Consider the following 19,414-nt stretch of genomic DNA (forward strand, 5'->3'; position numbering starts at 1 on the left):
CTCCAATGTCTGGAAGTCTGTCTCATATAGTGACCAGTTGGTACACAGATACTGCAGGTGGGGCCAAACTGCAGAATATGGCACGGTATAATTGCTGCGGTAATTGGCATGGTATATTTGGTGCAGTAATTGGCACAGTATAACTGGCGCAGTAATTGGCATGGTATAATTGGTGCAGTAAGTGGCACGGTATATTTGGTGCAGTAATTGGCACAGTATAACTGGCACAGTATGGTATGTTGGCCTTCGTAGCGAGAGGGTTTGAGTACAGGAACAAGGATGTCTTGCTGCAGTTGTACAGGGCCTTGGTGAGACCACATCTTGAGTATTGTGTGCAGTTTTGGTCACCTTATCTGAGGAAGGATGTTCTTGCCATGGAAGGAGTGCAGCAAAGGTTCACCAGGCTGATACCTGGGATGGCAGGAATGACGTATGAGGAGAGATTGGGTCGATCGGGCTTGTACTCGCTGGAGTTTAGAAGAATGAGAGGGGATCTCATCGAAACTTATAAAATTCTAACAGGACTAGACAGTCTAGATGCTGGAAGGATGTTCCCGATGGTCAGGGAGTCCAGAACCAGGGGTGACAGTCTAAAGATAAGGGGTAAGCCATTTAGGACAGAGATGAGGAGGAATTTCTTCACCCAGAGAGTGGTGAACCTGTGGAATTCTCTACCAAAGAAGGCAGTGGAGGCCAATTCATTAAATATATTCAAGAAGGAGTTGGATATATTTCTTAAGGCTAAAGGGATCAAGGGATATGGGAAGAAAGCGGGGACCGGGTACTGAACTTGGATGATCAGCCATGATCTCATTGAATGGCGGAGCAGGCTCGAGGGGCCAAATGGCCTACTCCTGCTCCTATCTTCTATGTTTCTATGTTTCTATGTAACTGGCACGTATAATTGGTGCAGTAATTGGCACGGTATAATCGGTGCAGTAATTGGCACGGTATAATTGGTGCAGTAATTGGCACGGTATAATTGGTGCAGTAATTGGCACGGTGTAATCGGGGCAGTAATTGGCACAGTATAATTGGTGCAGTAATTGGCACAGTATAACTGGTGCGGTAATTGGCACGGTACAATTGGTGCAGTAATTGGCATGCTATAAGAGAAAAAGATTGATGAAGTCAAGCGTAGATCCCTTACAGTCAGAATCAGGGGAATTTATAATGGGGAACAAAGAAATGGCAGACCAATTAAATACATACTTTGGTTCTGTCTTCACAAAGGAGAACACAAATAACCTCCCAGAGATGTCGGGGAACATAGGGTCTGATGAAAGGGAGGAACTGAAAGAAATCAGTATTTCCAGGGAAATGGTGTTAGGGAAATTGACGGGATTGAAGGCCGATAAATCCCCAGGGCCTGATAATCTACATCCTAGGGTACTTAAGGAAGTGGCCCTAGAAATAGTAGATGCATTGCTGGTCATCTTCCAACATTCGATAGAATCTGGAACAGTACCCATGGATTGGAGGGTAGCTAATGTTACCCCACTATTCAAAAAAGGCGGTATAGAGAAAGCGGGGAACAACAGACTGGTATGCCTGACATCGGTAGTGGGGAAAATGCTAGAGTCCATTATAAAAGATGTAATAGCAGAGCACTTGGAAAACAGTGACCGGAACAGACAAAGTCAACATGGATTTACAAAAGGTAAATCGTGCTTGACTAATCTGCTGGAATTTTTTGAGGTTGTAACTGGTAAAATAGATAAGGGAGAAACAGTGGATGTGGTGTATTTGGACTTTCAAAAGGCTTTCGATAAGGTCCCGCATAAGAGATTAGCATGTAAAGTTAAGGCACATGGGATTGGGGGCAAGGTATTGACTTGGATAGAGAACTGGTTGGCAGACAGAAAGCAAAAAGTTGGAATAAACGGGTCTTTTTCCGAGTGGCAGGCGGTGACTACTGGGGTACAGCAGGGATCGGTCCTTGGACCCCAGCTATTCACAATATATATTAATGATCTAGGCGAGGGAACTAGATGTAATATCTCCAAGTTTGCAGATGACACAAAGCTGGGTGGACGTGTGTGCTGTGAGGAGGATGCCGAGAAACTCCACTATGATTTGGACAGGTTGGGTGAGTGGGCAGAAGCATGGCAGATGCAATATAACGTGGATAAATGCGAGGTTATCCACTTTGGTGTCAAAAACAGGAAGGCAGATTATTATTTGAACGGCAATAGATTGGGAGAAGGGGTAGTTCAACGAGACCTGGGTGTCCTTGTGCACCAGTCGCTGAAGGTAAGCATGCAGGTGCAGCAGGCGGTTAAGAAGGCAAATGGTATGTTGGCCTTCGTAGCGAGAGGGTTTGAGTACAGGAACAAGGATGTCTTGCTGCAGCTGTACAGGGCCTTGGTGAGAACATATCTTGATTATTGTGTGCAGTTTTGGTCGCCTTATCTGAGGAAGGATGTTCTTGCCATGGAGGAAGTGCAGCGAAGATTCACCAGGCTGATGGGATGGCAGGAATGACGTATGAGGAGAGATTGGATCGATTGGGCTTGTACTCGCTGGAGTTTAGAAGAATGAGAGGGGATCTCATTGAAACTTATAAAATTCTAACAGGACTAGACAGACTATATGCAGGAAGCATGTTCCAATGGCGGGGGAGTCCAGAACCAGGGGTCACAGTTTAAGGGTAAGGGGTAGGCCAATTAGGACAGAGATGAGGAGGAATTTCTTCACCCAGAGAGTGGTGAACCTGTGGAATTCTCTACCACAGAAGGCAGTAGAGGCCAATTCATTAAATATATTCAAGAAGGATTTGGATATATTTCTTAAGGCTAAAGGGATCAAGGGATATGGGGAGAAAGCGGGGACCGGGTACTGAATTTGGATGATCAGCCATGAACTCATTGAATGGCGGAGCAGGCTCGAGGGGCCGAATGGCCTACTCCTGCTCCTATCTTCTATGTTTCTATAATCGATGTAGTAATCAGCACAGTATAATTGCTGTGGTAATTGGCAAGTTATAATCGGTGCAGTAATTGGCACGTTATAATTGGTGCAGTAAGTGGCATGGTATGATTGGTACAGTAACTATCACGGTATATTTGGTGCAGTAATTGGCACGGTACAATTGGTGCAGTAATTGGCACAGTATAATTGGTGCAGTAATTGGCACGGTATATTTGGTGCAGTAATTAGCATGGTATAATTGGTGCAGTAATTCGCACGGTATAATCAGTGCAGTAATTGGCACGGTAAAATTTGCGCAGTAACCAGCATGGTATAATCGGTGCAGTAATTGGCACAGTATAATTGGTGCAGTAATTGGTATGGTATAATTGGTGCCATAATTGGCACGGTATAATCGGTGCCGTAATCGGCACGGTATAATCGGTGCAGTAATTGGCACGGTATAATTGGAGCAATAATCGGCACGGTATAACCAGTGCAGTAATTGGCACGGTATAATTGGAGCAATAATCGGCACGGTATAATCATTGCCAACATTCACTGTCTGGGCTCTCACACTTGGATGAGCTACCAGGGGATTGCCGGCACTGACAGCACCATATCCCAGCCAGAATCAGTGCCATCAATACTGGAGAAACATATCATGCGGCCACGATTGCCTTTCGGGGCAGTAACCTTGCCCAAGGCAACTTGGAACATGGACCCTAGGGAAGATTATTCAACCCAACGGACCTGATAGATTTTCAAACAGTTTTATTAATAATACAGAATACACAGAGTGCATTTCAGATTTTAACACTGACAAAAACTGGATAACAGATCAAAGCTTTCTCTCCAAACCTTCCCAAAGTTTCGGAGTGTTCAGGAGGTCAATTTCGGAAAATGATTTGATAAATGCTGAAACTCAATTACATGAAACTGCCCATTTTGTTTTACTGAAAGACTCCCAAATGTTTGAATTCCTCTCTGCTCCACTCTAACATTACCCGGCTACCCACCGGTTTGTTTTCAGGCCTGGCATATTTTTGCACAATATATACTTTAAAATTGCTTTCATTCGATCCGAGTTAGAGATGTATGTTCTCACGCTGCTTTATTATAAAATAAAATGATGCTTACAGTTGAGGATTTAATGACAGTTTATTTTGTGGCAAAGATGCAAGGCATTTGTCACATTGAAAAATCATTTGAAGTTTTATTTTTTGATTGGCAGAGGGCGCTCTTTACTAGACTATCTGGGCAAGGAAACTAATGCTGATTTTCCATGTGAACATAATTCTGGTAACTGTTACTTCGTGGCTGTAATTGGTCGTATTCAATTGAGACCGAAACCATGCTGTCAGGACTCCACGTCTCACTGCCGTTATTTAACCATTCGTTGTCGTAGCTATCGGAGTGTTCGGAATCCTGTTGGCTCGCTTGAGCTCTCTAGAAAGAATAATAAACAGGTAGAGATCAGTGCGTGCGGAAAGCACTCCTTTCTAGCTATTCGTGAAGTCTCGCCTCAATTTGACAGTCTGACGGTGCAAAGTACGTGTCGCCCTTAAACCTGAGTGGCTCAGACTTCATATTCATACAACAGCAATAAATCATGAATGATCAATCGTTAAGTATGATTTTTAAAAAGCCAGTCATTCCCTGCTGGTTTCTTCTGACCAGGATAATCTGGCCTTGCTTCGAGGGAGGAGCCAGATTATTCTAAGCGCCTGCTAATCTAAAAGAAAAGAAAGACTTGCATTTATACCTCCCAAAATGCTTTACAACCAATGAGGTACCTTTTGAAGTGGAGTCACTGTTGCAATGTAGGAAACGCGGCAGCCAATTTGCGCACAGCAAGCTTCCACAAACAGCAATGTGATAATGACCAGATCATCTGTTTTCGGAATGCACCAGGGAGAACTCTTACGCTCTTCTTCAAAATAGCACCGTGGGATCTTTTACATCCATCCGAGAGAGCAGATGGGGCCTCCGTTTAACATCTCATCTGAAAGACGGCAGTGCAGCACTCCCTCAGCACTGCACTGGGAGTGTCAGCCTGGATTTTGTGCTCCCATCTTTGGAGACTTAGGGGGAAAAATTCGGTTGGCTGCGTCACCCATTAGCGCCTAAAGAGGTCGAGAAGTGGGGCGCTAACCAACTAGCGCCCGGACGCAGCGAACCCTGCGCCTCTTCCCAAATTGAGCGGACATTTAGCGCTGGCGCTAAACCATAGCGCCCGCTCACCGGCGCATAGAGATCATGACATCATTTCAGTGTGCAACGCCCTTGGGGCTCCCCGGACCGGAAATTCAGTGACGCCCCCCTCCGTTCCGCCTGTCGCTACCAACGACAGGTTACCTGGAACGTTTCCCAGTCGCTGTCGGGCTGGGGGGGGGGGCGCTATTTAAAGGGGACTCTTCCAGGATTATTAGTGGTAGCCATTTTTGAACCACACCTTCTGTGAGAGAGAGAGAGAGTTGCTCAGAGACAAACGGAGAGTCATATCTGCAGTGAGCCAGCGCTGGCTGAGGAACTTTAGCCTTCTGAACATTACTTTGCAGTTGGTAAGCTTCTCAACCGGCATAACTTTCAGTGCGCACTTACTATGGGGGCTGCATTGGATGGGAACGTCGTCCTTCTCAATCACATTGACAGGGCACAGAGACGCAGGGATAGAGTGGCAGGCATGGCCAGACGGAGGAGGGCCAACAGACGTTGGCACACGAGACCTTACGCTGCCAGGGTTTTCCGCCAACAGTTTTCGTATATCAACATGTCGGAGGAGCAGTGTTTCCGAAGGCTGCGCTTCAGTAAGGAGGTGGTCACTGAGCTCTGCCACCTGCTTCAGCCAGATCTGCAGCCTCAACTAAGGTGCAGGACATCTCTGTCGGTGGCTGTGAAGATCACTGTGGCTCTAAACTTCTATGCCAGCGGCTCCTTTCAGGCCGCTGCTGGGGACATTGCCAACATCTCACAGTTCACGGTGCATTGCTGCATCCGTCAAGTGACTAATGCCCTCTTTAAAAGGAGACAGCAGTACATCTCCTTCCCAATGACCCCGGACAAGCAGCGAGAGCGCGCAGAGGGCTTCGCAAGGATAGTGGGCTTCCCCATGCTGCAGGGCGCCATTGACTGCACGCATGTGGCTTTGCGGGTGCCTCTAGAGAATGCGGAGGATTTCTGCAACCAAAAGGGGTTCCATTCTTTGAATGTGCAGCTGGTCTGTGACCACCGACAGCTGATACTCGCTGTCAATGCCCACTTTCCAGGCAGGAGCCACGACGCCTTCATCCTGCGCCAGGCTTCTGTGGCAGACCTTTTCAAAGCCCCGGCTCACCCAGGAGGCTGGCTTCTCGGGGACAAGGGCTATCCTCTATGCCCCTGGCTGATGACCCCGCTCCGTTCGCCCAGCACCCCTGCTGAAGAACGATACAACGAGAGCCACCAAGCGACCAGGAACATCGTGGAGCACACAATCGGCGTGCTGAAGCAACGGTTCCGCTGTCTGGACCATTTCGGAGGAGCCCTTCAGTACTCAACTGAGCGAGTCTCCTACTTCATGGTTGTGTGTTGCATGCTGCATAACCTGGCAATCCTCAGGGCCCAGCCAATGCCACCAGACATTGAAGCACCAGCAGAGGAGGAGGAGGAGGAGGAGGAGGAGGAGCAGCACCAAGACGGGAGGGAGGCACAAACTGCAAGGGCCGTCCGTCAGAGGCTTATAGCAAGTCGCTTCTAGGCCCCTCTGAGGGAATGCTTTCTGCCATTCCAAGAACATGAATGGAACCGTTCTGCTACCCCTAAGCCGGTCAAGGCAACAATTTGTGCAAAGAACAGACATGGACATTGTGAATAAATAAACTTCTTTATTTAACAAACTGTGTATCCTTCCCACATGACAAAGCAATGGAAACAAACACCAAAACAAACAGACTGCCACATAACTGGCTCTCACACCCTGGAGACAATGTTCAAAACATAACCAACATTCAGACCAGCATCCTCGGCCTTGAATGAAAGAAATAACTTAATTTAGCAACACCTCCTACTTTTTGCCCCTCGATGGTGATCTGCTTCCCTTGCGGAATTGCCCCCTTCCCGCCCTGCAGCTCCTCTGTAATGGGACCACAGTGGCTGCAGCAAGGCTAGGGGAGGCCTGCTGACTGCCTGAAACTGAGACCGCAGATGCCCTTGAGGTACGGCCTGGACCAGCTCTGGGCCTGGAGGGCCCGGCTGCTGACTGCTCCAACTCTGCATGGGTGGCAGCAGTCTGTCCTACAGGTGGTGGCAGCTGCAGTGGAGAAGTGCCAGTGGTGGCATCAGGAATGCTGTCATCCTGAGAGCGGGCAGCAGCTCCCTGGTCGACCGACACACTGGCACTCTGACGGGGCAGCACCGCAGCATGCGCAGCAATCGGCTGGTGCACAGATTGCTGGCCTGCTGTGGCGCAGCGAGGGCCCCGGGGAATCCTGCCCGATCCAGCGAGAGTGGCAGCAGTCAGTGCTCACGTGGCCTCAATCTGCATCTGCATGAGACCAGCCACTGACTGCGTGGCAGCACTCAGCACTTGCGTGGCAGGTGCCTGTGCTTCGCCGAAGTCCTGGACAATCCTTGCCAGTGCTGCGCCGAAGTCCTGCACACTCCTTGCCTGTGCTGCGCCGAAGTCCTGGACACTCCTTGCCAGTGTCTCAATGCAATCAGGCATCCTTGCCACTGCAGCCATGAGCTGAGTGTGCCTCTGCCCAGCCTGGGCACTCATTTCTGTGAGGGCACGCACCTCATCTGCGTTCTGTGCAGCAGCACTCGCGGCCCGACTCACCCTCCGGGGAGAAGCATGCCCCCGAGCTTCCCTACCCCCCTCACATTGCTGCAGGCCGCTGGGTCCTGGAGCTGCATCCTCTTCAGACCATTCCCCCCCCGCTCCCTTCCAGGGAAAGCGTCTCCCCAGTCTGGACGTGGGCTGGCTCGCCTGAGCGTGGCACGGGTGGTCCGGCTTCCTCCTCCTCGTCGCCTCCAGAGTCACTCGCACTGGCAGCTTGAGGGCCCGCCTCCCGAGCTGGTGATGCAGCATCTGAAAGCAGGGAGGTTCAAGAGTGGCTTTAGCGAAAGGACAGGGTGGCAGCAAGGGATGCATGAGTGCTGCAATGCTCTGAGTTGGCTCGAGAGTGAAAAAGCATGCTGGTGTGGGTAACAAGTGGAAGGAGAGAGGTCAAAAAGGTGATGACCTTACCATTGCTGTCCACAATGGGGTCGGCATCTCCAGAGGCGACGGGGCCAATCATCTGACTTGCCACAATCCGATGGCCTCGCTTCTCCAGGTCTGTGAGGGTCTGCAGGTGAGGCCAGCCTCCTCCGGTCCGATGCTGTTGCCTTCTATTATGGGCCAGCTTGGTCTGCAAGAGAAAGGACGGGGTGTGAGGAAACCTGCATCCCTGACCTGGGATGACATGCCTCCCATGGTCGATTAGCCCTTACATTATGCTGCCCTGATCTGGGATGACATGCCTCCCATGGTCGATTAGCCCTTACAATATGCAGCCCTGATCTGGGATGACATGCCTCCCATGGTCGATTAGCCCTTACAATATGCAGCCCTGATCTGGGATGACATGCCTCCCATGGTCAATTAGCCCTTACATTATGCTGCCCTGATCTGGGATGACATGCCTCCCATGGTCGATTAGCCCTTACATTATGATGCCCTGATCTGGGATGACATGCCTCCCATGGTCAATTAGCCCTTACATTATGATGCCCTGATCTGGGATGACATGCCTCCCATGGTCGATTAGCCCTTACATTATGCAGCCCTGATCTGGGATGACATGCCTCCCATGGTCGATTAGCCCTTACATTATGCTGCCCTGGTCTGGGATGACATGCCTCCCATGGTCGATTAGCCCTTACATTATGCTGCCCTGATCTGGGATGACATGCCTACCATGGTCGATTAGCCCTTACATTAGGCTGCCCTGATCTGGGATGACGTGCCTCCCATGGTCGATTAGCCCTTACATTATGCACAGAGCTGAATGTGCGTGTGTGTTTCCAGAAAGGGCCATGGGTGCTGGATGACAGCTGGCCATTGGGGCTTTGCACACCCTCTGGCCATAAAGTGAGGTCCAGATGGTGGGATGAAGATGATTTGTTTGCCTGCCACGCCCTGCACACTGCAGCCCTGAAGCGAGGCCTGACCACTGCTGCTTGATCTGTGCAACGCCCAGGACTATGGAGAAGGCCAGGGAGAGAGCGCAGCGCTTCAGCGACGGTGACCTGAGGGTGCTGGTTGGCGCAGTGGAGCGCAGGCGCCATGTTCTGTTCCCTGAAGGTGGCAGGAGGCTGCTGCCCAGTGCCTATCGGAAAGCCTGGAGGGAGGTGTCAAACAGGGTGACCTCCAACAGCGTGGTTGCCAGGACTCCTGTGCAATGCCGGAAAAAGTTCAACGACCTCACTCGGGTTGTCAGGGTGAGTACCCTTTCCAGTGTCCTCCTCATCCCTGCATGTGCACCTCAGTTTATGGGCAAAGGGACCTGCAAGCCCTAATGCCCAGCCCTCATCCAGCAGCAATGGGACTGTCATGAAAATCACTTGCACATTCAGGACTTTACACACTGTACAAGCTATTCAACCATGGGAGGCAGTACAGCCAAGATCAGGGCTTCACACTGTCAGGGCTAGTCCACCATGGGAGGCAGTGCGGACAAGATCAGGGCTTCACACTGTACATAGAGGCCGTCCTTTATCTTGCAGGCCAAGGTGGCGCACAACCGAAGGCAGCAGCGTGAGACCGGGGGAGGCCATCCTGACCTCAAACAGCTCTCCAACCTGGACCAGCATGTGGAACGCATTATGTCAGGCCGGCTGATTGGCCCCGTCGCCAGTGGAGATGCCGACCCTGTTCTGGTCCCCAATGGTAAGGGCATCACCTTTTTGACCTCTCTCTTTCCACTTGCGCCTCAGAACAGCATCCTTTGCCACTGTCGGACCAATGCAGTGCATAGCGGCACTCATGCCTCCCTCGCTGCCGCCCTGTCCTCACTCTAAAGCAACTCTTGTGCCTCCCTGCTTTCAGATGCTGAATCGCCAGGTGAGGAGGCGGGCCCTCAACCTGGCACTGTGAGTGAATCAGAGGGCGAGGAGGAGGAAGAGGAAGAGGAAGCCGGACCATCAGTGCCACCCTCAGCCGAGGCAGCCCATGGCGATGATGGGGACACGTCTTCCCTGGAGGGGAGCAGGGGGGAAGGGTCGGAGGAGAGTGAAGCTCCGGGGCCCAGCGGCCTGCAGCAACGCGGGAGGGGTGGGGAAGCTCGACGGACTTCTCCCCGGAGGGTGAGTGCGGCCTCCAGTCCTGCTACGGTGAGCGCAGAGGAGGTGCAGCTCCTAGAGGAAATGGCCGCCCAGGCTGAGTGCAGGCACACTGAGCTCATGGCTGCAGTGGCAAGGATGCCTGACTCCATAGAGTCACTGTCAAGGAGTGTGCAGGAATTCGGGGCAGCACAGGCGGCTTCTAGCCAAGTGCTCAGTCGTGCCGTCCATTCACTGGCTGGTGTCATGCGGACACAGACCAGGGCAACGGACACAGACCAGGGCCACACGGGCACTAACTGCTGCCACCCTCGCTGGATCAGCCAGGCATCGCCAGGGCACTCGCCGCGCCGCAGCAGCCCAGCAGTCTGTGCTTCAGCAGATTGCTGCGCATGCTGCAGTGCTGGCCCGTGCGAGTGCCACTGTCTCAGGCGACCAGGGAGTACCTGTGATCTGTCAGGTTGGCAGCATTCCTGCAGCCAACACTGCCACTCCTCCATTGCAGCTGCCACCAGCCGCTGGACAGACTGCTGCCGCACAAGCAGAGTTGGAGCAGTCAGCAGCCGGCCCCTCCAGGGCCAGAACTGGTCCAGGCCGACCCCCAAGGGCATCTGCCGTCTCGCCATCTGACCCTCAGCAGCCTTCCCCCAGCCTTGCTGCAGCCACTGGGGTCCCATTGAGGAGGAGCTGCAGGGCGGGCAGGGGCCAGTCACGGATGCGAAAGGAATCACCCTCGCAGGGCAAAAAGTAGAAGGTGTGCCCAAATGTTTTGTTTCACATGTAAAGGCCGAGACTGGTCGATTTGTGTTTTTTGAAAGGCCGAGACTGGTCGATTTGTGTTTTTTGAAAGGCCGAGACTGGTCGATTTGTGTTTTTTGAAAGGCCGAGACTGGTCGATTTGTGTTTTTTGGGGGGGCTTCTCTCCATTAGTTTGTTATGTGGGAAGGACAGAGGTATCAAATAATAAATGTTCTTAAATCGCACTGTCCATGCTTTCTTTTGGAATTCCTGGTTGCCCTGCTCGGCTGAGGGCTTGTGGAGCGGCTACATTCATCTTGTGCCAAGCCATTCCCTGAGAGGGGGCCTAGAACCGACGTTCAATAAGCCGCCGACGGGCGGCCCTTGCACTTTCTGCCTCCCTCCTGTGCTGGTCCTCCTCCTCCTCCTCCTCCTCTGGTGGTCCTCCAATGTCTGGTGGCAGTGGCTGAGTCCTGCGGATAGCCAGGTTGTGCAGCATGCAGCACACGACCACGAAATGGGAGACTCGCTTAGGCGAATACTGTAGGGCTCCTCCGGAACGATCCAGACAGCGGAACCGTTGCTTCAGGATGCCGACTGTTTCCTCAATGATGTTCCTGGTTGCTTGATGGCTGTCATTGTATCCCTCTTCAGCAGGGGTGCTGGGCGCACGGAGCGGGGTCATCAGCCAGGTGCACAAAGGATAGCCTTTGTCCCCTAGAAGCCATCCTCGTGGGTGAGGCTGGGCCTGGAACATGTCTGCCACAGAAGTCTGGCGCAGGATGAAGGCATCGTGGCTGCTGCCTGGAAAGCGGGCATTGACAGCTAGGATGAGCTGCCTGTGGTCACACACCAACTACACGTTGAGCGAATGGTAGCCCTTCCGGTTGCGGTAATCCTCGGCATTCTCTAGAGGTGCCCGCAAAGCCACATGCATGCAGTCAATGGCGCCCTGCACCATGGGGAAGCCCGCTAATGCTGCAAAGCCCATTGCATGCTGTTGCTGCTTGACAAGGGCCATGGAGAAGGAGATGAACTGACGTCTCCTTCTGAAAAGGGCATTGGTCACCTGGCGGATGCAGCAATGTATGGCAAACTGGGAGATGTTGGAAATGTCCCCAGTAGCGGATTGGAAGGAGCCGGTGGCATAGAAGTTGAGAGACACCGTCACCTTCACTGCCACCGACAGAGACGTCCTGCTCCTCACATGTGGCTGCAGATCTCCGCGAAGCAGGTGGTAGATCTCAGTGACCACCGCCCTTCGGAATCGCAGTCTCCGAACACACTGCTCGTCAGACATGTTCAGATATGAGAACTGCTGGCGGTACACCCTGGGTGGGTAAGGCCTCCTTTGCCGACGCCTGTTGCCCCCTTTCCGTCTGGCCATGACTGCCACTCTCTCACGGCGTCTCTGAGCCCTTTGAATGCAATGGAGAAGGCCAACATTTGCAGCCATTGCAGCCCCCATTATATGTTTCCAATCAATGATTTGGCTCTGAAGTTAAAGACAAGTGCAAAGCTGTGGCCTGAAGCCACAAGTACCTGTGCGAGTGTTGAGCCAAACCAGAAAGCTCTCTACCTTTGTCTCTCTGCAAAGATCCGTCTCTCACAAAGAAGGAGTTTTGCAAAATGGCTGCCTTTTCTACTGCAGGAGGAGTGCCCTTTAACTTGCGCCCCCCGCGCCCCGCAGCGACTGGGAACCGTTCCCCTCTACCAGTCGCTAGGGGCGCCAGGCGCACAATAGGCCGGCGCCACTGAATTTCCGGTTTGGGGCGCACAAAGTGCGTTGCATGATGAAATTATGTCAGGATCTGCGCGCGCAGTTGAGCGAGCGCAAAGGCTTTGCGCCGCCGCTAAATCTTTACTGAAGTTGGGGAGAGTTGCAGATCGTGCTGCGCCCGGCCGCTAGCCGCCTAGCGCCCCACATCTCCTCCTCCTAAGGCGCTAGCGGCTGGCGCAAACAACTGAATTTCTACGCCTAAAAGTTGAAAAATTAGCGCCAGACGCTAATCATTCTCACCTCCCGCGAAATTCAGTTTTAGCACTCCAAGAGGGAAGTGGGGCACTAAATCAAGCACTGACCACTTCTCTTAGGGCGCTGAAGTCCAAGGGTGGGGCAGTAGCGGCAGAGCGCTGAACAAGTTCGAGCACATTGTCAACAGCGCTCTTTCATCACAGAGGCTGCTTCCCTCGCTTAAAGGGAAGGGCCAATGATGCCGTTCAAGCTGGTTGCCGGCAGTTCTGTTTTGCAAGGCGACCTGGGCGACTGCCATTACTGCCCCAACGGGGCGCTGCGCACTTTATGACATTACGATCTGCGAGGCGCTAGAGGCCCAGACGCTAAAAGTTAGCACCAGCGCTAAACCGGCACTGAAGATCACGGGCGTCGTTGCATTCGCCGGGTAGACCAAGGGGTTTTCCTCAGGATGGAGCCCACCACACCCGTTATCTGAGACTACAGACGAAAAAAGAAAGATTGACATTTATGTAGAACCTTCCCCAGCACCAGAAGGGCCCAAAGAGTTTCACAGACCATGGTTTGTTTCTGAAGTGGGAACCGGGGCAGCCAATTTACTCACAGCAAAGTACCACAAACAGCAAATGTGATTCGATAGGATGGGGAGTATCTGGCCCAGTTGGTTGAGAGAGTGATGTTGGTCCAAGACACTGGGAGAACTTCCAGCTCTTCAAATAATTCCACCAGATCGTTCCTGCCCCATGAACAGGTAGACAGGGTCTCCGTTTAACATTTCATTCAAAACATAGAAACATAGAAGATAGGAGCAGGAGTAGGCCATTCGGCCCCTCGAGCCTGCTCCGCAATTCAATGAGATCATGGCTGATCATCCAAACTCAGTACTCTGTCCCTGCCTTCTCCCCATATCCCTTGATCCCTTTAGCCTTAAGAAATATATCTAACTCCTTCTTGAATATATTTAATGAATTGGCCTCAACTGCCTTCTGTGGTAGAGAATTCCACAGGTTCACCACTCTCTGGGTGAAGAAATTCCTCCTCATCTCTGTCCTAAATGGCTTACCCCTTATCCTTAGACTGTGACCCCTGGTTCTGGACTCCCCCGCCATCAGGAACATCCTTCCTGCATCTGTTATGTCTAGTCCTGTTAGAATTTTATAAGTTTCAATGAGATCCCCTCTCATTCTTCTAAACTCCAGCGAGTATAAGCCCAATCGACACAATCTCTCCTCATACGTCATTCCTGCCATCCCAGGTATCAGTCTGGTGAATCTTCACTGCACTCCCTCCATGGCAAGAATATCCTTCCTCAGATAAGGCAACCAAAACTGCACACAATATTCAAGGTGTGGTCTCACCAAGGCCCTGTACAACTGCAGCAAGATATCCTTGTTCCTGTACTCAAACCCTCTCGCTACAAAGGCCAACATACCATTTGCCTTCTTAACCGTCTGCTGCACCTGCATGCTTACCTTCAGCGACTGGTGCACAAGGACACCCAGGTCTCGTTGCACTTCCCCTTCTCCCAATCTATTGCCATTCAGATAATAATCTGCCTTCCTGTTTTTGCCACCAAAGTGGATAATCTCGCATTTATCCACATTATACTGCATCTGCCATGCATCTGCCCAATCACCCAACCTGTCCAAATTATACTGGAGTTTCTCGGCATCCTCCTCACAGCATACACGCCCACCCAGCTTTGTGTCATCTGCAAACTTGGAGATATTACATTAAATATCAACAACAGCAGCAACTTGCATTCATACAGCATCTTTAACAGAGTAAAACATCCCAGGGAGCTTCACAGGAACATTATCAGGCAAACTGGCGCCGAGCCACGGAAAGAGATATTAGGACAGGTGACCAAATGCTTGGCTTTAGGGAGCATCTTAAAGGAGGAGGGAGAGGCAGAGAGGCAGAGAGGTTTAGGGAGGGAATTCCTCGGACCTAGACAGCTGAAGGCACGGCCGCCAATGGTGGTGTGAAGGAAATCAGGAATGAACAAAAGGCCTAAAATTGGAGGAGTTCAGAGATCCCGGATGCTTGTTCAGCTGGAGGAGGATACAGGGATAGGGAGAGGCAAGGGCATGGAGGGAGCTGCACACAAGGATGAGAATTTTCAATTCAAGGTTTGCCGAACAGGGAGCTAAAGATTTTTGGACTGAAAGCTGCGTTCAAGGATTTAACACTGCAATCATTAAACACTCCAATCATTACTCAATGCAATCATAACTCTCTCCAACCATTACTCAATGCAATAATTACTCTCTCCAATCATTACTCAATGTAATCATTACTTTCTCCAATCATTACTCAATGCAATCATACTCTCTCCAATTATTAATCAGTTGAATCATTACTCTCTCCAATCATTACTCTCTCCAATCATTACTCTCTCCAGTCATTACTCTCTCTAATCATTACTCTTTGCAATCATTACTCTCTCCAATCATTACACTGTCCAATCAATACTCTCTCCAATCATTACTCTCTGCAATAATTACTCTCTCCAATCAATACTCTCTGCAAGCATTACTCTCTCCAATCATTACTCTCCGCAATCATTACTTTCCAATCATTACTCACTCAAATCATTATACTCTGCAATCATTACTCTCTCCAATCATTACTCTCTCCAATCATTACTCTCTCCAGTCATTACTCTTCAATCATTACCCTCTCCAAACATTACTCTGCACAATCATTACTCTCCAATCGTTACTCACTCCAATCATTACACTCTGCAATCATTACTCTCTCCAATCATTACTCTCTCCAGTCATTACTCTGTCCAATCATTACTCTCTGCAATCATTACTCTCTCCAATCATTACTCTCTGCAATCATTACACTCTCCAGTCATTACTCACTGCAATCATTACTCTCTCCAATCATTACTCTCTCCAATCAATACTCTCTGCAATCATTACGCTCTGCAATCATTACTACCTCCAATCATTACTCTCACCAATAATTATTTCTCCAATCTTTACTCTCTCCAATCATTACACTCTGCAATCATTACTCTCTCCAATCATTAGTATCTAGAATCATTACTCTCGCCAATCATTATTCTATACAATCATTACACTGTCTGACGTAATAAAACTCACTACGCACTTGGGTTGAGCATAAAGCAAGGCTTTAATCAACTTGTTTCAGAACATGGAAGTCTAGTTGTATCTCACTAGCTCCTTGTCTTACAAAATGTCCCTGGCAAGCTGGGGCACATGCCCGAATATTTATACTCCTTGGACGGCGCCACCAGCTGGCCGTCCAGTGTTATTTCATAAGTAGTTTCTTGATGATGAGATTTATAACACTGTCTGCAATCATTACTCTCTGTAATCATTACTCTCTCCAATCATTACTCTCTCCAATCATTACTCTCTCCAATCAATACCCTCTGCAATCATTACTCTCTGACGTAAGGGAACTACTAGGCACTTGGTCTAAGTATTAAACAAGGCATTAATCAATGGTTTTTCAACATGGAGATCTAGTTGCGTCCTTCACTAGTTCCTGTTAAAGAATGTCCTAAAAGCTGGGCCCGTGCCCGAGTATATAAACTCTCCCTGGACACCGCCACCAGCAGGCCGCCCAGTATCATTTCATAAGTCATTTTCACATGAATGACAAGGTTCATATCATTCTCTAGCAATCATTTCGCTCTCCAGTCATTAATCTCTCCAATCATTACAGTCTGCAATCATTACTCACTGCAATCATTACTCACTCCAATCATTTCTCTCTGCAATCATTACTCTCTCCAATCATTACTCACACCAATCATTACACACGCACATCATTCTTCTCTCCAATCATCACTCTCTGAAATCATTACTCTCTGCAATCATTACTCTCTCCAATCATTATTCTCTCCAATCATTACTCTTTGCATTCATTACTCTCTCCAATCATTATTCTCTCCAATGATTACTCTCCCCAATCATTACTCTCTCCAATTATTACTCTCTGCATTCATTGTTCTCTCCAATCATTACTCTCCTGAATCATTAGTCTCTGCATTCATTACTCTCTCCAATCATTACACTCTCCAATCATTACTCTCTCCAATCATTACTCTCTCTAATTATTACTCTCTGCATTAATTACTCTCTCCAATCATTACTCTCCCAAATCATTAATCTCTGCATTCATTACTCGCTCCAATAATTACTCTCTCCAATCATTACTCTCTCTAATCAATACTCCCTCCAGTAATTCTCTCTGCAATCATTACTCTCTCCAATCATTACTCTCTACACAATTACTCTCTGCAATCATTACTCTCACCATTAATTACTCTTTCCAATCATCAAACTCTCCAATCATTACTCTCTCCAATCAGTACTCTCTAGAATAATTCTCCCTCCAAGTATTACTTTCTCCAGTCATTGCTCTCTCCAGTCATTACTCTCTGTAATCATTACTCTCTCCAATCATTACTCTCTCCAATCATTACTCTCTCCAATCATTACTCTCTGCAATCATTACCCTCTCCAATCATTACTCCCTCCAAATATTACTCACTCCAATCATTACTCACTCCAATCTTTATTCTCTCCAATCATTACTCTCTGCAATCATTATTCACTCCAATCAATAATCTCTGCAATCATTATGCTCTCCAATCATTACTGTCTGCAATCATTACTCTCTGCAATCATTACTCTGCAATCATTACTCTCTCCAACCATTACTATCTCCAAACATTATTCTCCGCAATCATTACTCTCCAATCATTACTCACTCCAATCATTACACTCTGCAATCAATACTCTCTCCAATCATTGCTCTCCGCAATCTATACACTCTGCCATCATTACTCACTACAACATTCTCTCTACAATCAATACTCGCCACAATTATTACTCTCTCCAATCATTACTCTCTCCAATCATTACTGTCTCCTGTCATTTTCTCTTCAATTATTACTCTGTCCAGTCATTACTCTCTCCAATCATTACTCTCTCCTATCATTTTCTCTTCAATCATTACTCTCTGCAATCATTACACTCTCAAATCATTACTCTCTCTAATTATTACTCTCTGCAATCATTACTCCCTCCAATCATTACTCTCTCCTATCATTTTCTCTTCAATCATTACTCTCTGCAATCATTACACTCTCAAATCATTACTCTCTCCAATTATTACTCTCTGCAATCATTACTCCTGCCAATCATTACCATCTCTAATCATTACTCTCTCCAACCATTTCCCACTCCAATCATTATTCTCTCCAATCATTGCTCTCTCCAATCGCTACTCTCTGCAATCATTACTCTCTGCAATCATTTCTCTCTCCAATAATTCACTCTGGAATCAATACTCTCTCCAATCATTACTCTCTCCAATCATTATTATCTCCAATCATTACTCTCTGCAATCATTACTCTCTGCAATCATTTCTCTCTCCAATAATTCACTCTGGAATCAATACTCTCTCCAATCATTACTCTCTCCAATCATTATTATCTCCAATCATTACTCTCTGCAATCATTACTCTCAGCAATCATTACTCTCTGCTATCATTAATCTCTCCGCTCATTACTCTCTGCAATCATTACTCACTGCAATCGTTGCTCTATCCAATCATTACTCTCTGCAATCATTACTCTCTCCAATCATTACTCACTCCAATCATTACTCTTTTGAATCATTACTCTCTCCAAACATTACTCTCTCTGCAATCATTACTCTCTCCAATCTTTACTCTCTGCAATCATTACTGTCTGCAATCATTATTATCTCCAATCATTACACTCTGCAATTATTACTCTCTCCAACCATTACTCTCCGCAATCATTACTCTCACCAATCATTACTCTATGCAATCATTACTCTCTCCAATCATTACTCTCTCCAATCATTACTCTCTCCTATCATTTTCTCTTCAATCATTACTCTCTGCAATCATTACACTCTCAAATCATTACTCTCTCCAATTATTACTTCCTCCAATCATTACTATCTCCAATCATTACTCTCTCCAATCATTTCCCATTCCAATCATTACTCTCTCCAATCATTACTCTCTCCAATCGCTACTCTCTGCAATCATTACTCTCTGCAATCATTTCTCTCTCCAATAATTCTCTCTGGAATCAATACTCTCTCCAATCATTACTCGCTGCAATCATTACTCTCTCCAATCATTATTATCTCCAATCATTACTCTCTGCAATCATTACTCTCTCCAATCATTACTCTCTGCAATCATTACTCTTGCCAATCATTACTTTATGCAATCATTACTCTCTCCAATCATTGCTCTCTGCAATCATTACTCTCGGCAATCATTACTCTCAGCAATCATTAATCTCTCCGATCATTACACTCACCCATCATTACTCTCTGCTATCATTACTCTATGCAATCATCACACTCTCCAATCATTACTCTCTCCAATCATTATTATCTCCAATCATTACTCTCTCCAATCATTACTCTCTCCAATCTTTACTCTCTCCAATTAT

General features: G+C 48.4%; 1 long non-coding RNA gene across 1 annotated transcript in view; it reads right to left on the bottom strand.

Annotated features, from left to right (window-relative positions):
- Positions 1-3,667: 3,667 nt before the first annotated feature.
- LOC147096882 (uncharacterized) overlaps positions 3,668-19,414 on the bottom strand; it is a 37,153-nt gene continuing 21,406 nt past the window's right edge. The window contains exon 2 of the long non-coding RNA XR_015074522.1: positions 3,668-4,359. This is a non-coding gene — a long non-coding RNA (uncharacterized LOC147096882). The remainder of the gene's footprint in view (positions 4,360-19,414) is intronic.

The sequence above is a fragment of the Somniosus microcephalus genome, chromosome 34, assembly GCF_052327205.1.
Source record: "Somniosus microcephalus isolate GS21.2 chromosome 34, FLI_Smic_1.0, whole genome shotgun sequence".
Taxonomy (NCBI): Eukaryota; Metazoa; Chordata; class Chondrichthyes; order Squaliformes; family Somniosidae; genus Somniosus; species Somniosus microcephalus.